Source organism: Onychostruthus taczanowskii, unplaced genomic scaffold (genome assembly GCF_017590055.1).
Source record: "Onychostruthus taczanowskii isolate IOZ18803 unplaced genomic scaffold, ASM1759005v1 scaffold20, whole genome shotgun sequence".
Taxonomy (NCBI): Eukaryota; Metazoa; Chordata; class Aves; order Passeriformes; family Passeridae; genus Onychostruthus; species Onychostruthus taczanowskii.
In genome coordinates this window covers 943,453-957,094 of record NW_024499240.1, presented here as the reverse complement: position 1 = coordinate 957,094, position 13,642 = coordinate 943,453, and the positions used below count along the sequence as shown (strand labels likewise).

At 37.8% G+C, this 13,642-nt stretch overlaps 1 protein-coding gene across 2 annotated transcripts in view; it reads right to left on the bottom strand.

Annotated features, from left to right (window-relative positions):
* Window positions 1–7,582, bottom strand: part of PSMD14 (proteasome 26S subunit, non-ATPase 14) — a 45,963-nt gene extending 38,381 nt beyond the window's left edge. The window contains exons 1-3 of one of the 2 annotated variants that reach the window (XM_041403577.1): window positions 7,476–7,582; window positions 4,205–4,254; window positions 2,515–2,602 (exon numbers count right to left, since the gene is read on the bottom strand). The gene's annotated coding sequence lies outside the window, so the exon portion shown is untranslated. Of the gene's footprint in view, window positions 1–2,514; window positions 2,603–4,204; window positions 4,255–7,237; window positions 7,358–7,475 lie in introns of those variants that run through there. The other variant, XM_041403578.1, reaches the window with a different exon arrangement.
* Window positions 7,583–13,642: the final 6,060 nt, after the last annotated feature.

Genomic DNA, 13,642 nt, shown 5'->3' with positions numbered 1-13,642 from the left:
CAAGCTCGAAATGTTTACTAAATTGTTATCTATATAATTCACCTTCAGTCACTCAGTATGTCAAAAATATTGGTGGTAATTACAACACAACATCAGACTTCCTGTTAATTAACACCACATATTAATTCAAGAAGCTGTCTTCCATGCTAATTAACAGACTTTGCTTTATTGCTTTGGTTTTGGGTTATCCCCATTTCTGAAGATGAATACTCTTGTCAAACTTCTCAAAACTTTCCCATCAGTCAATTAATTGGGGGATTTTTGTTACTTATGATCAGTACCTACAGCCAGAAAGTTCCTAAAACTTATTAGATATACAATTGAATTTACTTTCGTTTGCTCAGAAATCATCAATAAAAATCTTAAAGTAAGGATTTTAGCATCCTCATTAGTAAGTTCCACGCTAATTAACTTACAGCTTGTCAGTTATCATCAAAACTACATGTGAAAGACACTAAGCAGATTATGGATCTCTGAATTAGCATCAAACGCTTTTTTTTAATGAACTCATTATACTAAAAGAAATACTGTAAAGTAAACATTTAATGTGTATATAGTTAGAAGACTAGTGACAGTGCAGTCATTTAATACATTCCCAGTCTTGCATGTGTCATTGCTTTAGTGCAAGATTATTCCAATCAATGAAATGTCTTCCTTAAAAAAAAAAAAAAGCATCAGTTTTTGTGTCTTGTAACTTTCAAGGGAATAAAGGCTGCTAAGGTGCCCATCCAAAAAAATTACACTGCTGTTTCTTTCTCTACAGTTTCTTCACTTTCTGGTGTTGAAAAGACATCTGCTATATCATGGAGGATACCTAGGTACAGGTTCTGTTCCAGCTTTAACATAACTTTACCACGCTTACTTGGCTTTTTCAACTTCTTAGCTCTATATAACAAAACTTATGGATAAAATAAAAAAAAAATCCTACTGAATATTAATTTTTAAACAGCTGTTTTCACCAAATCAAGCAATTTCCAAGGCTTCCAGAAACCAGAAAATTTTACTAGCTTATTTTATTTTTGAAATAGAAGATACAAAGCACAGCATCAAAAATTATGGTCTTAATTGGACAAGTTTTAATACAGCACAATAAAGCCTGTTTAGGCTTTGAAAGCAATTGAGAACACCAAGTATGATTTCCAAAATACATTCATCCTCCAAGCAGATGTCACATTACACATAAGAGAATCATATACATGATTTCAGATTTATTAATTTAATAGCCTTCTTTTGAAACAATTATGCAAAAGAACTTGAAAAATATATTTGCTTTGTATATGAAAAAATCATGCTGAAGGTGAAGGTCACCATGATTTTCATAATTTCTTCTGATATTTGCTAGAATTTTTACTGGCTAAAGACTAACAAGTTTTGTTTCTGTATAAGGTTAAAACAAATAGTTTAAGCTTCTAAACATATAAAGAAGCATATATAAACATATTTTACTTCCTACTTCAATAACTTCATAGCAATAGCCAAGATATATAGATCAGAAATACCTGCCCTACTTGCTAAATTCACTTTCCCAATTCAGTGAGCTATCAGCCTATTTGTTTAATATATCGTTTAATTCACTCTCTTGATTTTGTAGAACCTGCAAATCCAAAAAGTGCAGCCTCACCTAGCAGTAAGTACTTTCTTAAAGCTCCAAGGGCACCATATAAATTGAAAAAGGAGTTTATTAAAGGGTCAGTGGTTATGCTTCACTTCTTCAGTAAGTCATTTTCACCAAACTTCTTTTTTAGAGGCAAAAACTGCACACAGCGTATATGCTTTTCTATCCTGAACTACAATAAATTCCAAATCAAGTTGGAGGATTTCCTTGGAAAGGTTAAGTTGCTGTTTAAAGATATTATGTAAGCATATGTTAAATGGCTTCAATAAAACAGTCACAATGTTACCACAAATTAACGCCAACTCCAGTTCATGTTACTCCTCTGTGGTAGATACTCCTCCATTGAAACCCACAATGATTCATCTCCCCTGACACTAAAGAGGGCTAGAGAGTAACTGAGAAGTATATTTAAGCTACTAAAATGATTATTTTAATCCATCACGGTTGTTCGTGTATTTTAAGAAACTTTTAGCCTCTACACTGGTAACCCTAAAACTGGTAGTTCTGACAACTACAGTAACTTCCATAAACTGATGAGGTCATTAGCTATGTACATTTAACAAATAATAAATAAATAACAAATCCTATAAAAGAAGTGAAAAGCAATAGCTCGAACTAATTAATTAATATTATATTTACACAGTTTATTCCAGTTTCTAACCCAACAATATAGTACATCATTTATAAAAGCCATATATTTTGCCATATCAGAGTTGGATTAGACTAAAGTGTTAAACAAACTGACTACTTATCAGCATAACTTTACAACAAAATCTCACTGTATTACAGTCACCTAACATTTCCCACAGAACAGTCATTGAACTGATATACTCAAGATTTTTAGACATCAATGAAGCTAACTTTAGCCTTTACAAATAAAACAGCTATACATTTCTAACCTGGTGCTCAGCAAGAGGTGCTCACAGAACAAACTTGGCAGCAGCTCCCACTTTTTGACTGTAAAGATGACACCAGTAGGCTTCTTTCCTGTAGAAAGAAATAGAAAGGAGAAAGGCGGAAACCCAGTAAAATTCAGAAACCGTGGCACAGGTGAAAAAGAAATGTTACACTGATAAGCTGCAGAAGGACAAGGCACCATTGAAGAATAACCCAAAGAATGCTTACTGGGCTTTTTTTTCCCCTTTTACCATACAATTCCTTGAAGTGGTACATGCCATGTCTCACTCAAGTATCTATAGTACTGCAAGAAGCTTCCAATTTTCTCAAAAATTTTTAACATTAAATTCTCAAAATATTTTAATAATTAATTTAAGCAATTTAAAGCTCATTGATAATTTTAAGTGCTGTTAGAAAGTGAAACCATGGTCTTTTTTCACTATTTTAGAAGCTCTTGCTGTAGCTAAGATGTCCTAAACACCAAGGGTAAGAGCAGTCTGTGGGTACAGAAAGCTTTCCTGTTCATTTGTGCAAGAGTGGTTGGTGTGACTGAAAGTGTGACAAAGATCTTTAGGTTTGCCTGAATTCAGGTAGAGAAAGGCTGCTTCACATTCAATTTAGGAGTTAAAATTCATGTTATCCTCCTCCTTGAGAACACTGCCCATTAATTGCCTCCACTCAATCATTCATAGAGCAGTGTTTTGAAACAGATCTGTGAAATGATCTGTGGCTGTGATTTGATAGACTTTTTTTCAATGTCAGTGTTAACATAAGGAGCAATGAGGAAGCTGCTGCTGCTCACCAACTTGATGCTGCTTTCTCAGTACTGCCAGGACAGCCATTTGTGCAGCCCTGCAGCAAACTGAGAGGCTATCAAAAACGCTGGGTTTAACCCTGTTCGCTTCTCTTGAGAGGCTTCACGCAGCATCCCAGAAATAGTTGTCTTGGCATAACAGAAAAAGAGGTCTTGGAAAAGCTGATTGCTTGTAACACTAATACAGGCTCCAGAAGACATTTCTGTCAAATCATTCTTTAAGCTAAAGCTGCTCAAAGAATGTCTGTGGATTTTGGGGGTTTGTTTCGGGTTTCTGTTTGGGTGGGGAGTTTTTGTTTTGTTTTTTTAGTAACTGAAGCAATTTACTAAAGACCCTTTTGAAGCTTATCTCAAAGTAGTACAAGAGCAGAGGAGGATGTGCTCACCTTCCCAGAAAGTTGGAAGAGAAAGAGCAAGTCAGAGTTTCTCAGAGCTAACAGGCTGGGTGGAAATCACTAACAAGTTGAACTGAAAGCTACTGTCCTTCTGCCAGCTTTGCAAAAGGAAATGATCCAGGAGAGACCAAAAGAGCCAGCAGCACAGGCTGTAACAGAACTGCAGCTGCTTCCTCAACTGGGCCTGAGTTATTCACCTTTAGCCACCTGATCACCCAGTGGTCTTGCAATCCCTGCCCCACTTACTACAAAGATATGAAAGAAACAATTCTCTGTGAGCTTGGTCTGTTCCCCACTAAGGCACAAAAGGTAATCTACAGCTGAGAATCTTACTTCTGCTACAAAGTGCAAAAAGCTGGACTGATTAGCAACTTCTCTGTTGGTTTTTTGTTTCCCCTATATTCACACACACACACTTACATTATATATACACATATAAATAAAAGCCAGAAAAGTAAACAAACAGTTCACAGTAAATCTCACCTCTTTTCTTTCTGAAGTTGGCAAAAGGTATTTTGATTGTTTCCTTCTGTCTGCAAGGAAGAGTTAACAGTCTCTGTTTAAAGTGTAACTTTAAGGAAGTAAATGTAACAAATAGTTCTGCATCAGAAAAAAATACAGGACAGTTATAATAAACTTGCATTTTGGTGCATTGCAGGATTTGGATGACATGCACTCATCACTGAAATCAATATGGTCACTAAAGGCTTAAACAAGAAAATTAAATACCTTCTCTGTGTATGTATGTCCACGATTGGAAACACCATAACTAAAATAAGCTTGGTCATTGGATGCTATTTAAAAATCCAAACTTCCATCACTGCAATTTTTATTTAATTGTCCTTACCTCAAAAGGGAAAAATAGTTGATATTAATCATGTAGTGAGAGTATACACAGAGCATCTCAAAACTGACCTGAAACAGAAATTTTAAAACCCATGTCTAATATTTGCTCCTAATACTACTGTTAGGTAACTGTAATAATTAGGAAGAGTTGTCCATTTGGAGAGCTCTGGTTCACCACTCAGCTGTTCATTGGTATTTTCTAGTCACTTAAATTCTGACTTTTAATAATGAAAACATTTTTTCTTAGGTAGCATAGGGATGAAGTTATATAAAAGGATCATGCACAAATGTGTATACACATATAGGTATAAACCAATAGCTACTGTGTTTATACTTGGCATGTTGCAGCATGTATTTTGAAATCAACTTGAAACAGTCTTAAATTACTCTATCTCCTTGCATGAGACACATGAGTTTCACACTACACTGCACTATTTTTATCTAGCATTAACACTCCACAATGTGATCCCTCAATGAAAAAGGGTTCTCCTGGTTTGGCAACTTTTGAGTTAGTAGAGAAATAAATATCAAAATCAGCTCTGACATACATAGAAAACAATGGCTACTAAACTGCCCTATTAGTGGAGGGAGTATCAGGCTACACACAGGTGACAGCAATTTACTTTGCAATTTGTACACTGAGAGACTCAATGCAAATCATTTCATCTTCAGTAACTCAGTTTCTCCACCTGAGACTACATAACAAGCTTTGCACAAGTACTTCCACATCTCCTGTTGAGGAGTTACACACAGCAGATGATCAACAATTTTATTAAAAGTGCTCAGAAGTGGCTCAAGGTATTTGGTGCAACTGCAACCATTTCAGCTTCACTAGGGATGATGAACAGCTAGAGAGGTAAATCAGCTGAGAAATTGCGCATCACAGAAAAACATTATTTCACCAAGAAAAAAAACCTCACTGCAGTTAAAGGCATCAAACCTAAACATGTGAAAGGAGGGGGGGGAAGGGGGTAGGTTAGTCTGCCTATCTTCCTACACATTTTGTATGTAAAGGAGAAAAAAATATACCTTACCATCAATTCTAAGTAATCTGTTCATTAAAGCTAGAGTTTAATCATGTCATGCATGAATGCAGTCTCAGTAGCACAAGTCCAGAGTTACAGGACTCTTGCTTTACTTCTATAACGTGCTCAGTTCCATAAAGCCAGACGCTGTTTCTGGACCACACAGAAGTGAATCTCAATAGACTCGAGCTGGACTAGGTGGTTTGCAGGTCAGCTTCCCAGACTCTGCTTTCTGACTTCCAGAAGTACAGCAAACATAATTCTATGACATTCATTGCTAAGCTGGAGTTACTTCAGTAACACAGATTCAAACAGACTTCTTTAAAGCTACTGAAGTACATTCACATAAAACTTACAGATAAGCAGGGATTCATTAACAAGCTGCACCACCATAGAAACCGACATAATTAATTTTAATTTTATGTAGTACATGAAGTAATGGCCTTCTCTGAAATCTCCAGAAAGGCAAGCAGACACACAACTATTGTGGAACTATGCAGTAGTCCAGCAAGTATTCATCAGACCAGCTCTCTGTTATTCAAAGTGTCCTTAACACCAGCCCTTTCCCATGATCCTAGATGTTACAAAGTACTTATAGGTACCATGAGTTTATACTCCAGAATTTTTGTCAGAAATCAATCACTTCCAAGAAAGCTGACAAACTAATTTATACACTGTTATTATTTAATACTATTTTTAAAGTATTCTCTAACTTATAATGTTCTAAATCATAATTTTCAAATGAATATCACTGAAATGGCATGTTACAACAGATGATGGAACACAACATTTCCCATTAAGTTACAGGCTAAACCCTGTCATTCAAAGTCACACTAAGTGATTCAGAAGCAATTCATATGCCAGCCAATTTTTTAATTTCTTCACAAACAGATATTTTTCACTGTCTCAATATGGTCATGAACAGCAAATGCTCTCTGCTCCGCAGAATCTTCTTCCAAGTTTACTCCCCACCTGAGGCATACAGGACACCTTGAACTCTCAGGGCTGACAGCTTTTAGATGAACACAAATCTGTCAGACTTTTCAGCTTTCCTAGTACCATTTCAGTTCTATATAGCTTTGAGATACATTTACACAAAACTTTTCTTATAAAGTAAATCTCAATCCCTGTTGGCTGTTTTTCCACAGTACACCGAAAACAACTGCAACTTTAAGACATGACGCCAGCACACTGTTTACAAGTATCCAACTATACGACACAAATTCGTTACAGAAACATTACTTAAGTCAGCTGCATACTAGAAATAGCGCTGTTGATTTTTGATTATCGCTCCTTTTCTAGTTAATTCCGCTTCCTTCCCCTTCAGGTATCCCAGCCAGTGCTTTGCCTTCACTTCCCTCCGTGCCCCTGTAACTTCAGCTGCACTGCCGGGGAACGGGGCAGGGCTGCACTCCGGGAGCAGCAGCGCTGCTGTCCGTGAGGTGCCTCTGACGGGCCACAGAGCACGGCTGCTGCCCGCAGCACGAACCCGCCCGGCGTTGCCGAACAAGGGCGGCCGCTGCGGGCCGGGCGGGCGGGCCCTGGGGCCCGTGCGGCGCCGAGGCCCGTCCGGCTCCAGCGGCTGGGCCCCCGCCCTGCGCCGCTCCCCGGCCCCTCTCGCCGCCTCTCTCCAGCCCGTTCGCACCTGCCTCCGCTGCCCCGAAGCGCTCGGACTTCCCAGAGGAAAGGCCAGGGGCCCAGCGCTCCCCGCCGGGCCGGTGCCGCCCGCCAGACCCGCCCCGTTCCGTCCCGCTCCCGTCCGCACCGCCCGCGGCCCTGCCCGGCGCTCGGGCCGACTCCCCGGGCCGCGTTCCCGCCGCCGCCGCGCAGAGGCCGCCGCGGGGCCCCTCAGCACCCTGGCGCGGAGGCGGCCGGGCCCTCACCTGGGCCGGAGCCGCTCGGGCCGCGGTGAATCAGCCGGATCTCATTCAAACCGAGCCCTTCCCGGTTCACAGGGCACCGGCAGCGGCTTCCGGCCCCGCGGCCGACGGGGAGGAGCTTCTGAGAGTGGAGACCTAGGGAGGGGCGCGGCCTCCGGATGGAACGGGCCCAAGTGGAGCGGTGTAAACTGCAGTGCTGTAAAGTGCTGTGGGTTAACTTTGTCCCTTGGTAGCCGAATGTCACCAGTGCTGAAACAACGACACGAAAGGATGGGAGAAGAGCCAAGAACTGAGTCATCAAATCAATAAAAGAATGATTACCGTAATATGAACAGTATTACATGCATTCCTCTCAAAAACTGTATTACAGAAAATACGAGGATTTAGAGAAGAGAAATATGAGTGACCATATATGTAAAACCAGCACAAGCAGAAATGGAAAAGCATGGGAATTGTGGCCAAACAAAAATAACAGGGGCATAATCACATTAAAGCATGGATGCTGAGAAATGCTGCAAACTTTTCTGGTGCAAACAGAGAAGCAAATTGGAATTTCTATTACCCTTATGTTAACCCCGGAGCAAAAACTGTGGTGAATTAAAAGAAGAAAACACAAAGCAAAGAAGTACGTTACCAGACAGCCCATGAACAAGTTAGGGATCTCAGTACCCCTTATGAGCTTATTGTGCCTGACACAATAAAAATTCTTAGAAGTTGATTTATACGTAGTTACTGAAATACTACAAGTCTTTTAGAAAGTCTTGGGACAGCTTAAGTACCTATACAAGCAATTTATTAGCACTCTGTTATACAGAGTTTCTGCCATGAATGACCAAGAAGAGTGTCATGGTTTACTTGAAAGCTCCTTTAAAGACCAAGAATTTAATATTAGAAGATGATTAGCATTTTCTACTCACAGACCAACTACATGAAGCACGTGAAAAGGTACTAAGTTGTAAATTATATGGGAATAACCTCAGACAGCTATAGTCACCACTTCCACAACACTGCAGCAGACACAGATATATTAGTTTTTTATACCATGAAGTATGAAATTAATCCTGAGAAAGAGAAAGGGAATTACTATTATATGGTATTTTGCTTTTTAAGAGGGGCAACATTTTTGAAAAGCAAAATAATTTTCTCTTCCATTTTGTTTTCAGGCTAGGCTGAGGGAATCTCAAAAGTCAGAATTTCCAAAAGATTCTTTAAAAACTAAAGCTTTAAAATGTGGTTTAAATTGTGGGTCAGTAATTTCTTCCTCACGTTACTAATGCAAAACCTGTTAGTGTAATTTATTGGTGCACTCACAGCCAAATTACTCAGAAACAAAGAGTAAAACCTATGTGTGTCTGTCTGTATGTATATGTTTATGTGGGTATGCTTGTCTCAAACAGAAGAAATCTTGCACCCTGCTTCGAACAGGCTGTTACAGTCCTTCCTGTTTTACCCTGGCAAAGCTTAGCTCCTATAGTCTTGAGACTGTATTTTGAGATTTGTGCATGTCTTAATGCTCTCAGAAGTCATTATAATAATTATGTGGTCAAATATTTTTCTTTTGGATTAAATTAATGAGGTGAAGTATTAATTCAGTGAATTAAAATGCATTATGTATTTTGCTGGTTTGTGCTATGATTTTGAGAGCAATCCTTTTACTCCTCCACGTTCACTGGAATTCTGACACCTCAAGGAGCAATACCCATTATATTTGGGTTCTCACTCTGCAGTTATGTGTCTATTAGGTACCCTGCATTTCTGAGAAAAAGAAAGAAACACAAATATTTATTTGTGAAAAGTAAGCATTTCTCTGGGTTGATGTGTATAATAAGGAAAAACAACATAGTTAAATCTTTATATTATGCCTATACCCACTGACTTAAATGAGCAATGGCATTTCAAACCATTTGAAGATTTGGCCCTTCTTTGAAATACAAAGTGAAACAGACTTTCATTGTTATTCCTAATTACATTTCAAGTCATAGTATTGACTTTTTAAATATATACATTTATTGAAATTTTATAAATAAATACAGTTACAGAAAAAGAAAAAAATGAGAAAATAGGAGAAATATTTACACTAGAAAGTATAGTGAATTAATTGGATATATAGAGGCAGTATCATGATTGGAACTTATGACAGATGGTATTTTATATTTTTATATAAAAAGATATATTCTTAATCATATATGTCAAAGAAAAGGGACCATATGTTGTTAAACACTTCCAAATTGTCATTTAATCTGAAGGGCACTCTCTCGCATGCTACCAAATTCCTCATTGTTTTGGTCTAACCAGTGCTAATCTATAGAAGGTTTTATTTATTGATTTGCAGTAATGCAGTGCAAGAAAATGTTCGAGGTTTGTTCCCTTTTTTATTACTTGAATGGCTCTCCTAAGTGGTAAAAACTAGCTTTGATTGGACCCTTACATTTTTCCTGGTTTCCCCATGCTAATCTATCCTTGTTTGTAGGGAAGTGATCAACAGAGATCAGGCTTGCTTAAAGATCACATCATTTTTTTCCTGTCTCCTGGTATATAATTTTCTCTTCATATCTGTTTGTGATTGGATTAAAGCAGCAATATTTCTGAGGCTCTGTAATTAAATAATGCAATTTTAGATGGCTATGTGGTAAAATTTAATGGTGTGTAGAACGTGAAGAATGCACTGAGAGACTGGACACAATTTTCTGGCAAAACATTTATGTAGAGCTAGCTGTTTGTGCTAGGACAGGAGGAATTCTCCAGGACTGAGTTATAATATTAAAAAAACCTCAAAATCATCAAGACCAAAAACCCCAAACAAACCCAACAGAAGATGCAGTTTCAGAAAGCCTGGTGTTAGCGTACCCTATGCTCTGTGGGTTGAACAAAACATTGCACTTGTGGATATTTTTGTTTTCTATGTTTAAACATGTAGAGCAGAGCATGGGAAATGACTATACTTCAAGGAATACAAGAGCTGGCATCATGTTTGTGACAGGGTAATAGAGCCAGAATCACACCATTTTATTGGTTGATTTAGAATTATGTTTGGTAGTTATACACTGAAAAAGTAATGAAGGAATAATAGTGTTTTAAACTGCAGACTTTCACCCTGGGAATGGACTGGAACTCTGTCTTGGCAAACCTGTAATGGGGAAATGGTTTCTTCTGTTATCCTTGGCAAGCACTCACTCTGTTAGAAGTGCTGATGATGACCTCTGTGACATCCCCAACAGCTTGTACAATGCTTGATCAACTCCTTGCTGCATGGAGAGTAATAGCAAGTCTTGTCACAAACAATGAATAAAATTTTACAGGATTAGTTAAAGATAGTATATGAGTGAGATTACTTTTTTTAGACTCCTCAACAATTCTGCAATCAGCTGCAGAAGGCTGTTAGAGGCTCGAAAGAGGCTTCATTAATCATGAAACATATGATTATTGAAAACCTGCAAACAAAACTATTTGCATCTCTTTCAGAGCACAGACCTGCCCATTAAAGTATGACAAGTAAAAAAGTTAGTTTGAGTGAGAAGAATGGTAACAATGTATTTGGATATAATCCATCCCAGTTAAGAAGGGAGATGATATTAAGAAAGCAAACATTCCTTACAGCAAGCCATAAACAGCCCCAGCCCCCCTCCTGTTGGTGCCAAAAGATCTTGTTTATATTGGAAATTTCACCAACCACAAGTTTCACATGCAGTCCTAAAGGAAACTGGACTTTTGTCTTTTTAAGTCTATATAAAGTGATGGCTGAGTTGTGAGAACTATCTACAAACCATCTGGAGAAGATAAGGCCAAGAAAAAAATCAGTCTTGATGGAAATGCTTGTGTTGGGGGTGTCTATGGAAAATTTTTATGAGGAAACAGAGAAGTGGGTTTGTGTCCCTGGCAATTGCAAAGGTGCTACTCTGTGAGAGACAGTTTATTTAAATAACTGTGTGGAAGACTGTAAATTGAAAACTGTAAATTAAGAGAAAGGTGGTATGTAAAGTGGACATGCTGTGGGTTTTTTTCTGGATTGCTGTGGGATGGAACAATACTACATGTTTTTTTTTCCCCTCCCTTTTATTCAGTGGGAGATTTTCCCCTTATTTGTGACACAATAAAAATTAATTTTGTACTTCCTTTAGAACTTAAGATATTTCTGATTTGGCTGAAACATTACTTTTATAGAATTGCTGCGTAATTGGTATAATACTTTTCACCAATTTCAAGTGAGAGCCAAACAACAAAGACAATTTCAATTATTTCTGTGGTTATGTCTGTGTTAGGGAGTAGTACAGACTAGAAGGAGTAAATGTGTGGGGCTAAATTGATATGATGCATTTTTGTTAGCATTTTCTACTTTGGACAGCTCTACTTGTGTCCCAAGGATGAATGCCCATTTGCCGCCAAATTGTATGAAGCATGTTTCTGCTCTGCCATTTTTCAATGAGAGAATCTACTTCTAGCACTCCCAAACTTTGGTTTGCTGCTTTGAGGGTTTTGCTTTAAAGGCACACTCTGGATGCAAACTTCAACAATCATGTGGATGCATGATACATATAATTTTTTTTTTTACAAGAATTAACCATCAATGTGTAAAGATAACATGGCAGAAAGCTGGAGAAGAGTGAAATAAAATTGAAGAAGGTGAAGTCCTCCACATTGCTACACATGGCATGCCCAAAGCTCTGGGTATATACAATATGTTCTATGGAGAGCCTGAGGGACCTGTAAACTGCTAGATAAAAACCCATTCAGTGAATATTTTGATCCTCACAAGAATGTCACTTGGGAAAGGCACATTTTTTACAAGAAACCAGCTGCCAGATGAGACCATTGACCATTGTTAAGATCTTTAAAATAAAGCCAAGTAATGTGAATTGGAGCAGTTAACAGATGGATGAATTACTTGTGATATAAGTGATAACCAAGTCAAAGCAAGGTGAGAAAAGGACTTGACATTGCAAAGAACAGCGGATATTTGCAGGGCTAGTAAAGACTGCTTCCCAAATAAAAGTGTTAGCTAGTGGTGAAAGAACTGGAGTGTATCTAATTAAAAATGCATACCAAAGCATAAAGAGAGAATACAAGGGTAAACAAATGGCAGAGACCAGACTTGTTTTCAATAGATGTAAAATCAATCACAACATGGTGAAAAGGTCCTACACAAGAGGTTCGGTGTCCTGTATACAATGAAAGCAGCCATTTTGCCAAAATTAAATTGCTTTCGACTCAACTTATAAAGATCTGCCTGAGGAAAGCTATCTGTGACTGCGTTGCTGGAGGATGTAACAGATGACAATGGTGATTACAATGGCTAATTTAAAGGATGGTAGGGATGATGCTATTCTATAAAATCAGATTTTCTGCTGGGCCAGAACATTTAACTTTGAAATTACCTCATAAACAGGATTGCAGTTTGAAGATTTTGAAAATTCTCTGATGATACAAAAGTAATGAAGAATTCCTAAATAGTTTCATTCCACAGAGTTCTACATAAATCAAACAAATCTATACAGATTACATTACTAATCACAGAGATATAGCAGAGAATAAAGTATGTGCAGTCTTGGTGCCTTTACAAAATGAGATGTATTCATAATTAGTAATTTACTCTGTTACTTGGGATGTGAGGAACCTGTATTCTCTATTTAATAGAAACTGGAGGTAAATACAAAGTAATGTATCTAATTTAGACATTAAATTTGTGACTTCTATATAGTCTCCAGAATTATGAAAGTTATCAGTCAGATCTATTGACTCTTCACTTTAGGATGGTTTTAATTCTTGCAGCCCTTCAAGATACACACCACGGCATTTTTTCCTCTTCGTTACCCTGTCTCTTTTTTCTGTCATCCTTTGTAGAATTCTCTACTGTCCTTATAAACATTAAATCATGATGGAGGCCAGTTATATTTGGAATTTTTCTGAGATAATAGAAATTATTAATAGCTAGCTAAGATAAACTAGATATTTCTCCTCCTTGATTGGCTTAGAAAAAGAGCTATTTTATTGATTAAACCTGTATGTCATACTTCAGCCAGTTCATTTTTGGAGAATGAGGCATCGGTAGAAGGAAAAGGAAAATAAAATGTAACTTAATTGTTTTTTTGACTGTGCACAGTCTGTGGAGTTGTGATCATGCCTTTTTCTCTGTGTTGATCACAAAAAAATACTAGAAGTAATAGAAAAGGTTA